Genomic DNA, 16,774 nt, shown 5'->3' on the forward strand with positions numbered 1-16,774 from the left:
GCAGTGTCTGGTGGCACACATGCCTCAGCTAGTCTTCCTAGGAGAAGACATCTTCCTTTGGAGCACCCAGTCTACCAGGACCTCCAGATATCTGTCAGAGAATCATAGTGCCATCTTTCTTTTCTCCACCATGTTCTGACTCTGTCTTTGACCAAGCAGGACAGCTTCGGAGTGCCAGTGCTCACTGGGTGTGCACTGTCTTTTAAAGATGGTATGAATGCTAGAGTTGCCAGTCTTTTGCTGGGTATCCTCTGAGTGGCAAGTTGTTCTAGGAATGGCACACGATAAGATGAGCCAGTAAACAGATATGAGAAATGCCGTAGAGGCAGGGTATGGTCAGTCATTAATGTGCGGAGATTGGTAAGGTACTTAGAGAAAACTGAGTCAGCCTCGTGTGAAAACTTCCTCTAAAAAAACACTCCATGCAACTCAGACTCAGCCAAAAAAAAGGAAGATTCAGCCCTTTTAGTTCGCAGTTCTCAGCAACATGATCAATGACCATATATCAAGGACTATTTCTGTATTTATAGAAAGCAGACACTGAACCCTAAGAAATGACAATGTACCCAAGTCTGTCATTTAAGGTGATTTAATTCAATATAATTTTATAAGGGGAGAAAGATGCAGTGTTCAATTGTTCAATGTTCAATTATGTGTCTGCTAACTGCTGACTATGCTGTTTATTGTGACCAAGCCTGTGGCAAGGTTAGAGAAACTGAGAGCAGGATGAGATGGCAGACAATTGAAAACCTTTGAAATAAAGCTCATGTTCACATTCAGAACCAGAGTCATCTCTGCATAACTCTCGGAGGTACAGCTGATGATATCACCCCCCCTGTGATTCACACAGCAGACTTTCAGGCTCTGAGGAAAAATCCTTTCCACACTCATTGACTCTTTCGTCTTCCCTGCTCCATCCACTCTCCTTCAAGAATTACAAAGCATTCAAAGGCCTCCTTACAATTAAGATCGAGGCCATCCATCTAGCTACTTCTGCCACATTCCTATATGCTGTGGCCTTAAATGTGTAGCATTCTCTAGTCTTCCTTCTATCCTGATTTCCATCCTAGTTGACATCATAAATGAGTCCTTCCCCTTTGGTATAGTCCCCCTTTCAAGTCTGCTATCATCAGTCCCTTCCTCTGAAAATCCACTCCTTTCTTTTGTGACTATCATCCCAACTCCAACACCATTATCTTCCCCAATGTCCTTGAGCCAAGTTCTGCATCCCAAACCTTTGACCTTTTTGTTGGAACCTTTTCCTTTAGGTTTCTGCCCCTAATAGTGCACTGTGATAACCTTAAACAACGTCATAAATAACATTCATTGTGATGGGATAAATTTACCCATTTCCTCCTTCTGAACAGCCTGTAGCTTTTGACATAGTTGACTATGGGACCGGTTGGACATTGGGACCAGTTCTGGGGAAGGTGGGACTATTACAAAAGGGACGGTCTACATCTGAACCAGACCAGAACCAATGTCCTTGGGGGAGTTTTTGCTACTGCTGTTGGGGAGGTTTTAAACTAATGTGGCAGGGGACTGGGAACCTGAAGAGAAAACAAGTAGGCAGCGAGGTGGAGACTGGAGACTGTAAGAATTATGAAGATAACATTAATAAAGGGAAGAATAGGCAGAGAGCAGACGAGCGCAAAAGAACTGGTGGCCTGAAATGCATCTACTTTAATGCAAGGAGTATCGTGTGTAAGGCAGATGCACTTAGGGCTTGGATTGGTGCCTGGGAGTATGACATTATTGCCATCACAGAGACTTGGTTGAAGGAAGGGCATGATGATTGGCAACTAAATGTTCCAGTATATAGACGTTTCAGACAGGACACGGAGGGAAGTAAAAGAGGGGGTGGAGTTGCATTGCTGGTCAGGGACGATATTACGGCTGTGCTAAAGGAGTGCACCATGGAGGTCTTGGGTAATGAGGCATTATGGATGGAGCTGAGAAATAAGAAGGGTGCAGTTACATTATTGGTGCTGTATTACAGACCTCCCAACAGTGAACGTGAGGTAGAAAAACAAATAGATAAACAGATTATGAATAGATGTAGAGGCAATAGGGTAGTAGTGATGGGAGATTTTAATTTTCCCAACATTGACTGGGATACGCTTAGCATCAGAGGTCTGGATGAAGTAGAATGTGTATGAAGCGTCCAGGAGCGTTTTCTAGAGCAGTATGTCAATAGGCCAAAGAGGGAAGGGGCCATATTGGACCTGGTACTGGGGAACGAGCTAGGACAAGTGGTAGAAGTTGCGGTGGGGGATTTCTTTGGCAACAGTGACCACAATTATGTAAGCTTTAGAATACTTGTAGATAAAGAAGAGAGTGGTCCTAAGGGAAGAGTACTAAACTGGGCCAAGGCCAATTATTTCAAAATTAGGCAGGAACTGGGAAAAATAGATTGGACACAGCTATTTGAAGGGAAGTCCACATTTGAGATGTGGGAGGCTTTCAAAGGTAGGTTAACGGTAGTGCAGGATAGACATGTCCCGTTGAAGGCAAAGGATAGGAAGGGCAAGATTCGTGAACCGTGGATGACAGGAGAAATTGTACAACTAGCCAAGAGGAAAAGGGAAGCATACATAAGGTCTTGGCAGCTAAGAACAGAACGGGCCCTGGAAGAATATCAGAAGAGTAGGACAAGTCTTAAACAAGGAATCAAGCGGGCTAAAAGGGGTCATGAAATAGCTTTAGCGAGCAGAATTAAGGAGAATCCCAAAGCATTTTATTCTTATATAAGAAGCAAGCGGGTAACTAGAGAAAGGATTGGTCCACTAAAAGATAATGAAGGAAGGCTATGTGCCGAACCTGAGAGAATGGGTGAGATTCTGAATGATTACTTTGCATCAGTGTTCACTGAGGAGAGGAACATGATGAATGTTGAGATTAGAGATAGAATTTGATTAGTCTGGATCACGTTGGCATAAGTAGGGAAGATGTGTTGGGTACGCTAGAGGTTATTAAGGTGAACAAATCCCCAGGACTGAATGGGATCTATCCCAGGTTGCTGAGGGAGGCGAGAGAGGAAATAGCTGGGGCCCTGACAGATATCTTTGGGGCATCCTTAAATACAGGTGAGGTGCCGGAGGACTGCAAGGTTGCTCATGTTGTCCCCCTGTACAAGAAGGGTAGTAGGGATATTCTGAGTGACTACAGACCAGTGAGCCTGATGTCGGTGGTAGGAAGTTGCTGGAGAAGGTACTGAGAGATAAGATCTATTTATATTTGGAAAAGAATGAGCTGGTCAGTGATAGGCAACATGGTTTTGTGCGGAGGAGATCGTGCCTTACCAACTTAATAGAGTTCTTCGAGGAAGTGACCAAGTTATTAGATGAAGGAAGGGCTGTTGATGTCATATACATGGACTTTAGTAAGGCATTTGATAAGGTTCCCCATTGTAGACTAATGGAGAAAGTGAAGTCACCTGGTGTACAGGGTGTTCTAGCAAGGTGGAGGGTGGATAAAGAACTGGTTGAGCAACAGGAGACAGAGAGTAGTAGTTGAAGGGAGTTTCTCGAAACAGAGAAAGGTGACCACACGGATGTTCCACACGGATCAGTACTGGGGCCAATGTTGTTTGTAATGTACATAAATGATCTAGAAGAGGCCACTGTTGGTATGATCAGCAAGTTTACAGATGACACAAAGATTGGTGGAGTAGCAGAAAGTATAAGGGACTGTCAGAGAATACAGGAGGATATAGATAGACTGGAGAGTTGGGCAGAACAGTGGCAGATGGTTTTCAATCCAGACAAATGTGAGGTGATGCATTTAGGCAAGTCTAATTCTAGAGCGAATTATACAATGAATGGAAGAGCCTTGGGAAATGTTGATGGGCCGAGAGATCTGGGAGTGCAGTCCATTGTACCCTGAAGGTTGCTGCATAGGTGGATAGAGTGGTCAAGAAGGCATATAGTATGCTTGCCTTTATTGGACAGGGTATTGAGTGTAAGAGCTGACAGGTCACGTTAAAATTGTACAGGACATGGTTCAGTCGCATTTAGAATATTATGTACTGTTCTGGTCGCCACATTACCAAAAGGATGTGGACGCTTTGGAGAGAGTGCAGAGAAGGTTTACAAGGATGTTGCCTGGTATGGAAGGTGCTCGCTATGAAGAGAGGTTGAGTAGGTTAGGTTTATTTTCACTAGGAAAAAGGAGATTGAGGGGGGACCTGATTGAGGTTTACAAAATCATGAAGAGTATGGACAAGGTGGATAGAGACAAGCTTTTTCCCAGGGTGAAGGATTCAATAACGAGAGGTCATGCTTCCAAGGTGAAAGGTGCAAAGTTTAAGGGGATACACGCAGCAAGTACTTCACACAGAGGGAGGAGGGCGTTTGGAACGCGTTGCCAGCAGAGTTGGTAGAGGCAGGCATGGTAGATTCATTTAAGATGAGTCTGGACAGATGCATGAGTAGATAGAGAGCAGAGGGATACAAATGCTTAGGGATTGACCGACAAGTTTAGACAGTACATTTGGATCGGCTCAGGCTTGGAAGGCCAAAGGGCCTGTTCCTGGGCTGTAAATTTTCTTTATTCTTGTAAATCATCTTCTTCCTGATCAGAATTGGGTAGATTGTGTGCTGTAACTAGTATCAACAGGAACCAGGTCTGGCTGCAGGGTTTCCCAGAGGGTTAGCTCCACTTACTTTCTGTTTGCTTCATTTCAAGTGATCCCCAAGGTTTCACAAAACAGCCTGGGCTCATGTAGCTCAGCTCCCCCCAGTCGTAGTGAAAGAATGTTGATATGGTCTACACAGAATCATTACATTCAATCAAGGAAGAAATATCCACAATGAAAATAATCTACAACCAGCCTCACAGATATTTCATTGCACATCAGGGAAACAATACATTTGGAGCAAAATTCGAAAAGTACATCCCTCATTTGACAATTATTTAAAGAAAATATAATATACAGTATTAAAATTTGCTGGTTCCAAAAAAAACTGGTCTCTCATTTCTGGATCTTTTTTCATATCCTTTGCTGCTTTCTCAGCTTTGCTTTGTGGCTGTGTTAGGTCCTGAGCTGAATTCCAGTATTTCACTAGTGTCTGGGGTTTATCCTAGGCTCCACTTTACGTCTGTCTTTCAATGGGATTACATTCCATCAGAGCTCGCTCACGTGTTCCCACTTGTCATCATTCACTTAATTGCTGTGTTCTGGACTCTGCTCTTGCCTCATCTTTCCAAACTCATCTGTCACTCTTGAATTGGGTTGACTGGCCCATCAATGCCTGTTGCTGCTTATGTATTTAATGTATTTACGTCATAGAGTCATAGTCACAGCATGGAAACAGACCCTTTGGTCCAACCCGTCCATGCCGACCAGATATCCCAACCCAATCTAGTCCCACCTGCCAACACCCGGCCCATATCCCTCCAAACCCTTCCTATTCACATACCCATCCAAATGCCTCTTAAATGTTGCAATTGTACCAGCCTCCGCCACTTCCTCTGGCAGCTCATTCCATACACGTACCACCCTCTGTGTGAAAAAGTTGTTCCGTAGGTTTCTTTTATATCTTTCCCCTCTGGCCCTAAACCTATGCCCTCTAGTTCTGGACTCCCTGACCACAGGGAAAAGACTTTGCCTATTTACCCTATCCATGTCCCTCATAATTTTGTAAACCTCGATAAGGTCACCCCTCAGTACTCCAAAAGAGATTCCAATGATCCAAAAATGTGAATCCTTCTCCCATCCACCAGCTCCTCAGCCATGCATTCATTTACTCTATCCTCCTATTCCTGCCCTCACTAGCTCGTAGCACCAGGAGTAATCCAGATATTACTACTCTCGAGGACCTCCTTTTTAAATTTCTGCTTAACTCTCTATATTCTCCCTTCAGAATCTCAACCATTTCCCTTCCTATATTGTTGGTTCCAATGTGAACAATGACCTCTTGCTGGCCCCTGTCCCCCGTGAGAACATTCTGCACCCTCTCTGAGACATCCTTGATGCTGGCACCAGGGAAGCAACACACTATTCTGCTTTTTTGCAGCTGGCCACAGAAACATCTGTCTGTACCTCGGACTAGAGAATCCCCTAACACAATTGATCTCTTGGAACCTGACGTATCCTTCGTTGCATTAGAGCCAGTCTCAATACCAGAAACATTAGCTGCCTATCTCTCTTATCTTTACTGGAATTAACCCATCTATGTGACTGTATCTGAAACTTTCCCCCCTTCCTATAACTGCCATTTATCATATGCTGTTGCTGTTGCAAATTCCTCATCACTTCTAACTGTCTCTCCAGCCGATCCATTTGATTTGTTAAGATTCACAGCCAACAGCATTTATGGCAGATATAATCCGCAGTAACCCTTAAACTCTCTTTAAACTCCCACATCTGACAAGAAGTACATATCACTCTATTAAAGGCCATTTTTACTCCTTCATAATCTACAGACCCAGAAATTAACACGATCTTATTCCTCTACAAACACTGCCCCAGTTTAAATTAATACTTATGGCTTATAGTTTAAGTTTAATCAAGAGACATATCTCCAAAAACATTTAATCAAGAAAGACCCCACTCTACTCACTACTGCAGATTCTCTGTAGGCCACACTTAAAACGATTAACTTATCTGATTCTGTGCTGTGAACTTTGCCCAACAGTTCCTTTAAGATCAGTTGTGAATTTCACTGTTTGTTAATTTTTCCAGATGTACTTCGATGTTCAATGATACATGAATTCCCCTTTGCTGTTTGAACTCATGTATTGTTGGACATCGGAGTGCATCTGGGAAAATTAACAAGCAATGAAATTCACAACTGATCTTGGAGGGACTGTTGGGCGAAGTTCACAGCACAGAATCAGATAAGTTAATCGTTGTTTACTCAAGCCACTCCAGCCATTCCTCAGACTACCTCTCTTACCTGGATCAATACAATTAACTTACTCCTCATCCTTCCTTGGCTTCCTGGTCTTTGTTATTTTTGCAGCCCACTTCACTTCCACTCCTTGACTAATCTACCAGATTCATCGGCCAACATTGCTAACACTTGAGAACATTATACAGCTCCACTCAACACAGTATACCCAACCAATACTCTTTCCCTCGAATATCTTGTAAATCCTCCACTTCTACTGTACTGGCTTTCATCTTTAACATTATTGGATAATGCTGCAAGATGGCCACACAAAGTCCACACATGGATTTATCCCACCACAACCTTCTGTCCTTTTGATTCTGTTCCATTGATTCCTCACTATCTCTTTTCATAACTATTACTTTGCCTAACCTCTGCCATGTTTTGGTAGGCTGGTTAGGCTATTGCTTTAGATCAAGTCCATTACTTATATCTCCTCTTTTTTTACTAGCCCCTCCATTCTTTCTCATCTCTGCTCCCTGTCATCTGGTCATGCCCTCTTCCTTTTTTCCCATCTTAGATATATTGTCTCCAAATCTACCACACATCCTTTGCACTCTTACTCTCATTATAATCCCAGGCTTGCATCATTTTCAACAAGGTCATAGCTACCCCATGTGCCCTTTTTAGCACGGTAGGACCAGTCACAATCTTCTATTATGCAGTAAACTCCCACTGCTGTCTTTTCCCATCTTTTTGACCATCTAGCCCAGTGTACCAAAAGGGGCTAACCTCACCAATCAATCAATCTCCTTTTCACCTCTTTCTTCAGTGTCCTTCCAACTTCCCCAGTCACCTGCCCTCTACAATTTCCAGAAGAATGTTTGTTGGCTCACAACCAAGCCTCTTGACTAAAACTGCTACAGTGGCCAGGTAGAGGTTATTGAAATTATCTGACTTTATACAGTATCATTTATGATCTTAGGATCATGCCAAAACACGTCATAGCCAATTAGTCATACAGTCATACAGCACAGAAACAGGCCGTTTGGCCCAAGCTGTCCATGCTAACCAAGTTTACCAAACTAAACTAGATCTACTTGCTTGCATTTGGCCCATATCCCTCTAAACCTGCCCTATTCATGTACGTGTCCAAATGTCTTTTAAATGTTGTATCTATACTTGCATCCACCACTTCCTCTGGCAATTCATTCCACACATGAACCATCCTCTGGGTGAAAATTCCACCTCTCAAGTCTCTTTTCAATCTTTCTCCTCTCATCTTAGAATTATTCACTCTTGTTTTGAACTCAAGTACCCCAGGAGAAAAAAAACCTTTACCATTCATCTTATCTATGCCCCTTGTGATTTCATAAGCCTCTATCAAGTCACCCGTTAACCTCCTATTGCTGTAATGTATCCCAATGTGACAGACATTTCCAAACAGCATACCACAAACAGCAGTGTGATAAAGCACAAGATAATTTGATTTTTATGATGATGGTTGCGTTGATGGATGAAATATTGATGACGACAGCAGGGAGAACTCACCTGATAATAGGACATCAATATAATGTCTCATCTTAAAATTTGCTCCCATAATGATGCAGCACTCCCTTAGTATTGCACTGAAGTTTCAACCAAGACTGACCTTAAATCTCTGGAGTGGTATTTAAAACCCATGATCTTAGTGGTGAGAGTATCACTAGCTGAGCAAATTCAGACACATCATTATTCACCATTTTATAAAAAATTTTTATTCCCTGTTCTTAGTCTCACCTCTTAAACAGCTTGCTAATTTATTACATATGGAGATAATGGCAGAAACCACCCTTCTGTGCAGATCTCCAGCATTCTATCATGTTTCAGTCTCTAAGTCTGGCTTTCTTTAATAAATTGTTCAAGATGTAATACATAAAATGTAACAAAGAACTGGGATTCTGACGAAGAGTCACTGAACTAGGAACATTAACTGTTTTTTCTCCACAGATACCACCAGTCCTGCTGAGCTTCTCCAGCAATTTCTGTTTTTTAATATAAAGCAGAATTTTGCACTCAGGATTTTCCAAGGGTCATTTTCATTTAAAAATATAACACAGGCATTGCTGGGCAACACACAACCAGGAATGGCACAGAATTACTGAACACAGTGGCTGACAAGAAGCAATATAAGATCGGCTCAGTTTCACTCCCATAAATCTATCTCAAAATGTTTGTGGGGGCTGGTGTGAAGAGGAGGCATGGTTGTGACCCTATTGCCCACTCTGACCTGTACTAGCAGATACTGCCATCGAAGTAGTGGAATAATTTCATAATTAGACATAATGCATTGAAGCATTTCGCAATTATCAATGTGGATTTTTAAAGAAAACTATAATCAAAGTCTAGTATCTCGTAATTACTTGATAATAGAATAGAATTTGGTTAGAGATAGTACACCAGAAAGAACACAAAAGCTGCTTGCATGGCAAAAATCAGAGTGTTTCAGGGTTTTTGTCTTTTCCTGTCTGCAGTCATTGTACATTACAAGCTCAGGACTTGGTAAACTTGCCATATTTTTGAAGGACAAAAATAAGCAAACTATAAGAAATGCAGCTGTTTATCTGAAGCCATAAAGAAAGATGGATTAAAAAATGTGTAAAATCTGTCAGCAAAAAAAAATACAAAAGTGATTTAATATCAAATTCTACGAGATCCAAAAGCTACAAAGTAACCTCCTGACCTCTGGAAGAGGTGAACTGATCATTCTGAGTTTCAAGTTAAATTTCCCAGGTGTTTGTTCTATGGATGTAGGTGTGCTGGCTGGACCATTATTTATTGCCCATCCTTGTTGCCCTCATGAAGGTGATGGTGAGTTGTCTTTTTGAACCATTGCAATCCATTTGGTATAGGTATTCTCACAATATATAACAGCTTGTACAGAAAACTGCAGCAACTTAAGTGATTTAGTTTTGGTTTACTTTACTCTTTATACCTAAAAGAGTTAAAACCATTTCAACATCATAAAAGCTGAAATTATCATAATGCACATAAACATGACAAGAAGAGGTTAGTAAAATGCGAGTTAAGATAAATTCCATATTATAACTGGACAAATGGTATTGATGGGTGTAGAGGTCAGACTAATTAATATCAATGTGTTCAGCCAGCAAATTATCGGCTATATTTTTATTTAAGGAGAAATATCCGTTTTTACTGTTTTAAACCCTTGTCAAGAAAAATAATTGTTAGAATTACCCTGTAATAATAAAGCCTTAGTAGTAGACTTATTCCAATTCTGGAAACGTCATCCATAAGCTGTAAATTGTGGCAGCACAATTTGATCTTTTAATATATATCCAAGCATTAACATTAAAGACACAGACCATGTGGCATCTCTTTAATTAACAAAGAATAGTAATAGCATTTCAAGCAGCATTTGGTAATATCATCTCTTGTGCAATAGCACAACACAAGGCAAATGTACAGCCATGGGGAGGAGAGAATTGATCTTTTCAGCAACTGAAAGATATAGCTATTTTAACACACCTCTGGAACAAGTGAGAGTTGACTCTGGATCTTCTGGCTCAGAGATAGGGACTTTACCACTACACCACAGGAATCCTTCACTCAAAGTTATATATAGAACCGTCAATAACCAAGCTAGGTACCACAAACAGCAGTGAGATAAATGGCTAGATAATGTTTAAACGATGCAGGTTGAATAATAAACTCAGAACAGCAGAAGTTCCCTTATTTGAATAGTTTGATGGGATTTGATTTACATTCTTCTGGAATTTAAAAGATAACTGCATTACAACAGGACCTCACAACATTCCTACAAGCACTGCAATATGACTGAGCTAAATTGTTTGTCTCAAGTCTCCAGATAATTTGGTTTGAAACCATTATCTTTCAATTCAGAGGCAAGGGTGCTACCACTGAGTTTATATACAATTAGAATGTTGTTATCATGTGTAAAATGCAGTCTATGCTCCAAGTGTTCAGCCAATGTGGCAAACTCTGCCATCTGGTGGAATCTTTCAAAAAGAAATGTTTTCTAAAATTACATCACCCTAACATCACATGCACTCTTGCTCCATCATGTCATCCCTCGAAGTAAAAATTCTAAATGGGGCAGCATTTTCTATCATGGGAATTAAGTGAATTTCCTATCATTCCTATATGAAATGTGTATGATCCATTAATGTTCTTACTGAACCCAAAGTATTTGATGTTCTTTATCTTTTCCCCATCTGGCCTTTGAGGTTCAGTAACTTACTTATCTATCAATTGTCACACAGCTGTTGGGCATGTGTAAATCTTTGAGTTTTAAAGAAGTTGCAGGTTATTTACATTGCAGGGCTGGCACTGGTGTTAAGTACCTTCAGCTTTACAGTGACACAACTTGTATAATATAAATTGGGTATGAAGGCCTGAACAGAGTCTGCAGTGTGACTATACTTCAGGAAGTCTTAGCCACTTTGCTGTAGGTCCAAATTCACACATAGACCACAGCAGGTAAGGAAGGTAGATCCCTTTCCCTAAAGCGCATTAGTGAACCACTTGGGTTTTTAACAACAATTGATGGTGATTATGTGGTTACCATCAGCCTAGCTTTTTATTGAATTCCAATTACACCATTGGTCATCAACTGTAATCATACTGAACTGGTAATTCAGAACCAATGTCTCAGAACATTAGCCCGAGGTTCAGATGTTTATTTACACCATACCCATTTAAAATGATTACCACTACAGCATTGCTTTCTCTTTTAGTTATAAAGATAATACTTGGCTTAATGTGGGGAAAAGATGACCACTCAACATCTTGGGATATAAAGTTTTCAGAGAGGATTGAAAAGGAAATTTTAAAAACATTCCAACTGTTTTTTTTAAAATCAGTCTGTTCGGATGTGTATGACATCTCTGGAGCAGCTAAACCCAGGGCCTCTGGCTCAGAGTTGGGGAACACAACTATTGCACAACAGAAGTCCTCAAAGACAGGAGTAGATTTTTTAATAATCAACCTATAAGATGTTATTACACATCACTTGAGTTTGTGGTACTTCAACCCAGGCCTCATGGCCCAGAGGTAGGGATACTACCACTGTGTCATAAAAGCCCCGAAGCTGGGAGTATTATTGGTTAAAGAATCAATACCATCTGTGAGGAGGAATTATATATTAAGTGAAGGATCAAATGAAGGGTCAATCACACTGCTGGGTTTGTGTTATAGACCCCCAAGTTGTGGGAGTGAAGTAGAGGGACAAATATGTAGGCAAATTTCTGAGTGCAAAAAATAATAAAGCAATAGGGATTCACAACTTAATTCACCCAATCTCAGATTATGAGAGTCACGGAGGGCACAGAATTCCTGAACTGTTTTAGCCAAGAAGTAACGAGTCGAATGAAACAGGGTGCAATTCTAGATTTTGCCTCAGGAAATGAAGCCGGGCAGGCTGTTGAAGAATAGCTACTTTGGAGTTAGTGATCATAATACATTTAGATTTCGCATAATTGTGAAAATGGACAAAGATAGAACAGAAGCAAAGTTTCAAAATTGGGGAAAGGCAAACTTTACAAGTCTGAGAGATGATCTGGAAGAAATGAATTGGTTACAGCTGTTTGAAGGAAAATCAGTGGCAAATAATTGGATGACATTCAAAAGTGAAATTCTATGAGGGGAGGGGACCACTGAAATGAATTAAGGAGAAATTGGTAGGTCAGGGAGTTCAAAGACCACATATTTGGACTAGGTGTCAAATTTTAGGGAAAGATTAAATAGATTGGGCAAGTTGGCTGGACAGCATTTGAAAGTAGCACAGCATGTGATGAAACAGGAAGCAGATAAGAAATCAAAAATTCATACTTTCGATAGTGGAGATAAAGTGTTAGTGTTATGCCCAGTGGTGGGTGAACCTTGAAAAGCAAGGCTAAGTGGCCCTTATCAAGTCAAAAGGAAATTGAGTGAGGTGAATTATTTAGTAATTATTCACAGAAATCTCAGTGTATCACGTCAATATGCTCACAACCTATTTTGACAGGGAAGGAAAGCAAAAGGAGAATGTTACTGGTCACAGCAGGTAAAGAACCATGTTCAGATGATTCTGAATCGGACATTCCTCAAATTACATTGGACATTGAGGAAGTTATCAGAAATTGAGATAAATTGAGTTACTTTCCAGAAGAAATCAAAATGATCTTAAAGATTTATTACAATCATGAGGAGATATATGGGACTAAGCTAGGAAGTACTATTCTAATTACGCATGATGTAAATATAGGAAATACTATTCCAATTAAGCAATGTCCTTCTAGACATTGCCAATAAAATTGGCACAGGTTCAAAAAGACATTGAACGCATGCTCAAAGACAATATAATAAAATTGAGTTGCAGCAAATGGAGCTCACCCACAGTAATGATGCCAATAACAAATGGTACCCAACAATTATGTGTGGACCATCACAAAGTCAATGCAGTTATAAAATCTGATTCATATCCTATTCCATGTTTGGGAGACTGTATTGAGGAGGGACAAGCAACTTATATTTCTAAGCTGGACTCACTCAGAGGATACTGGCAGATACCTTTATGTGAAAGAGCGAAGGAAATTTTGGCTTTCATGATGGCGAATGGACTGTACCAGGTTAAAGTCATGCCATTTGGTATGAAAGTTGCGCAAGCCACATTTCAAAGACTAATCAAACTCATTTTGGGAGTAATTTCAGGAGGTATAATCCAGGTAGTTTTGGGAGTTGGTGGATTTGTAAAAAATGTCAGTGTCAAGTTGGTCGTCATTAATGGAGATGGAGAGGTCCAGGAAGGGGAAGGAGGTGTCAGAGATGGTCCAGGTAAATTTAAGATCAGGGTGGAATGGGTTGGTGAAGGTGATGAATTGCTCAACCTCCTCGTGGGAGCACGAGGTGGAGCCAATGCAGTCATCAATGTAGCGGAGGAAGAGGTGGGGAGTGGTGCCGGTGTAATTACAGAAGATCGACTGTTCTACATAGCCAACAAAAAGACAGGCATAGCTGGGAACCATACGTGTGCCCATGGCTACCCCCCTGATCTGGAGGAAGTGGGAGGATTCGAAGGAGAAATTGTTAAGGGTGAGGACCAGTTCGGCCAAACGAACGAGAGTGTTGGTGGAAGGGTTTTGTTGGGGACGTCGGGAGAGGAAAATCAAACAGAGGTCCAAACAAACTGCTCAAGGCCAATACAGTAAACAACTTGAGAGACCTTGGATTTTTTTTAAGTTGGAACAATAGAAGCAGCCTGAATAGGTGGGCTCAAGCTCCCACAGAACCAGGATTTTTAGCTTTAGCTTTCTGCAGTTGCTGGTCTCTTGAAGTTGGATGTGGAAGCTCTTATTCCTCTCTCTGTTACAGCTAAAGGCTGGGGCTCTCTTCCTGCTGCTTCAACTGCATGTGAGACAATCCAATTTTATTGAATTGTCCTTTGCCAACGGTGTATTTATGGAATGTTACTGTACTGGAACAGTTAATTAGTAGTAGTTAATATATCCATTATTTTGTTAAGCACTTCAATGGAGTTAGTTAAGCCAATTGTTACAACACAGCAGTAAACCTTTCTACTAATTAAACCAAACACACAGAGAAGCTCACCTTGTCTCGTAACCTGTTAAAGCATGAGTGACAGAGAACTACCTAAGTTCCACTATGAAAAGAAAAAATAATTTTATTCTTTAACTCTAAAATGAATATTAAACAACTATTTACAAACTCTAAGCCTACAACTCTAAGCCTCCTTTCTCAAAGGTTGGTTATCTACCTCCCACTCTAACAATATGCTGGTCCAACAGAGCTCCTATTAAATTTCCAGCAACTCAATTTCAAAACCAGACAGCATCTGTCGTCTCCAGTATCGATCTCCCTCTGTTTGTAAACTTCCTTTGGTGTTCTGCGGCAAAGATGTTTCATACAAAAAAGGTACCTTTGACAGAGTGTCATGAATAGCAGTCTTTCAGATGACAGATGGTGCTCTTTCTAGCTAACTGTCCAAAATGCCTGCTTTTTAATATCAGATCAGCTCGTTAGTTTGATGTTATCAAAACAGTAAAATTCAAATTGGATTGGGTTTTAGTATCTTGGGGCATAATTTAAACTGATTGGTTAAATTCAAACTGCTGTGAAAACAACTCAGATATCTAGGTCATTGCCAAAATATTACATCTTTTAATTTTCCAGCAAACTCTGTGACAAGACAGTTGTGTGCCAGCTTTCATCCTCTCAAAGGTACAGTACATGCCTTCAACTTCATAACACAATTCTTTGTAATTTTTGTATTATAACCATAGTGTAAAAGTTGTGTGTTTTGGTTAACGTTGAGTAGTTTGACCAATTGAATTGCATCTGGAACGCAAAAGCTTAAAGTTAGGTCTAGACTGTCTTAATAAATTTTGAGGGGGTTTGGTCTGGTCCATAACAATATGCACAATTTCCCAGGTTGCATTTACAGCACGAGTCTGCCCCAATGCAATAATGTTTCTCTTCAGCTTCCATCCACCCCATTCTTGGCGGCTCTCTGTGGTAAAGAATTCCACAGACTCACTACCCTCTGAAAAAAATTACTCACCTCTTTTTCAGATGTGCAACTACTCATTCTGAGATTGTGTCCCCTGGTGTTAGACTGTCTCACAAGGAGGAACAACCTTTCCACATTCACTTTGTCAAGTCCCCTAAGAATTGTCAATGTTTCAATAAGGTCACCTTTCAGTCTTCTAAATACCTATTGTCTACAGGCCCAATCTACTCAACCCCTTCTCGTTATACAGTCCCCTCATACCAGCAGCAAGTGAGGACGGCAGATGCTGAAGATCAGAGTCAAGAGTGTGGCGCTGGAAAAGCACAGCAGCTCAGGCAGCATCCGAGGAGTAGGAGAACCAACATTTTGGCATTGGTTCTTCATCAGTCCCCTCATACCGGGTATCAGCCTAGTGTACTTTCTATGGACTGCCTCCAATACTAGGATATCACTTCTCAGATAAAGGGCCAAAAACTGCTTATTATTCCAGCTGTGCTCTGAATAAGCACCTTGTATAGTTTTAGTAAAATCGCCTTGCTTTTACACTCCATTCTTTTTGAAATAAAGGCCAACATTCCATTTACCCTCCCTTTCACACACTGAACTTAGATGGTAGATTTTTATGATTCATCCCTCTTTTCTCTACCTTTTTGTATCTTTTTCCATTTAAGTAATATTCACATCGATTCTTCCTGCCAAAATGCTTAGCTTCACATTCCATCCGCCCAGCTTTTGCTCACTTCCTTAAAACAGTGTTGCATTTAATCTCTAGAGCATATCTTTCCTGCAACACATTATTGCAATTCTGTAAAAGAAAAGAACTAAAAGTTGCCACTCTCAACTTAAACACATTTTCATAAAAATCAGAGTGTGGTGCAACACAACTGCCTTGAAAGGGCTACCCAATTAAACCCACTCATGGCCCTTCCCTATATATTTTCAGTTTTTTCTCCTTTCATTTTAATGCCCTTTTGAAAAGTATAATGAATGTGCTTCCTTCACTTTTTCAGAAAATGCATACCAAATCATAACTAGCTACTTTAAAATATGAATATCTGCTCACTGGTTCTTTTTATCAATTGTTAAATTTCTGTGCTTTGGTTATTTTCCCATATGCCATTGAAATTGCTCATTTATTCCATACAAAATACCTTAATTTTAAATACTATTATAAACTCAAAATAATTTACATGCACATAATTTTCATGACATTGGAACACCTTAAAATGCTTTGCAGACTATAATGTTCTTTGGAATTACATTCACACTTCATCCAGAAAGTGCAGCACTTAGTGCAACGCTGAAGTGTCAGCACAACTGGTCTCTCTGGAATGGGAATTAAAATCACAACCTTCTGTTACTAAGGCAAGAGAGCTACCAATGAGCCAGTGCTGAATTTTGCTATTCTAAGGAG

The 16,774-nt window shown here is 40.5% G+C and overlaps 1 long non-coding RNA gene across 3 annotated transcripts in view; it reads left to right on the forward strand.

Annotated features, from left to right (window-relative positions):
- LOC140491353 (uncharacterized) overlaps positions 1-16,774 on the forward strand; it is a 197,380-nt gene that overhangs the window by 133,191 nt on the left and 47,415 nt on the right. For 2 of the 3 annotated variants that reach the window (XR_011963294.1, XR_011963292.1), the window contains one exon: positions 15,024-15,071. The exons of the other annotated variant lie outside the window; for it this stretch is intronic. This is a non-coding gene — a long non-coding RNA (uncharacterized lncRNA). The remainder of the gene's footprint in view (positions 1-15,023; positions 15,072-16,774) is intronic. 3 annotated transcript variants of the gene reach the window in all.

The sequence above is a fragment of the Chiloscyllium punctatum genome, chromosome 2 (assembly GCF_047496795.1).
Source record: "Chiloscyllium punctatum isolate Juve2018m chromosome 2, sChiPun1.3, whole genome shotgun sequence".
NCBI classification, from domain to species: Eukaryota; Metazoa; Chordata; class Chondrichthyes; order Orectolobiformes; family Hemiscylliidae; genus Chiloscyllium; species Chiloscyllium punctatum.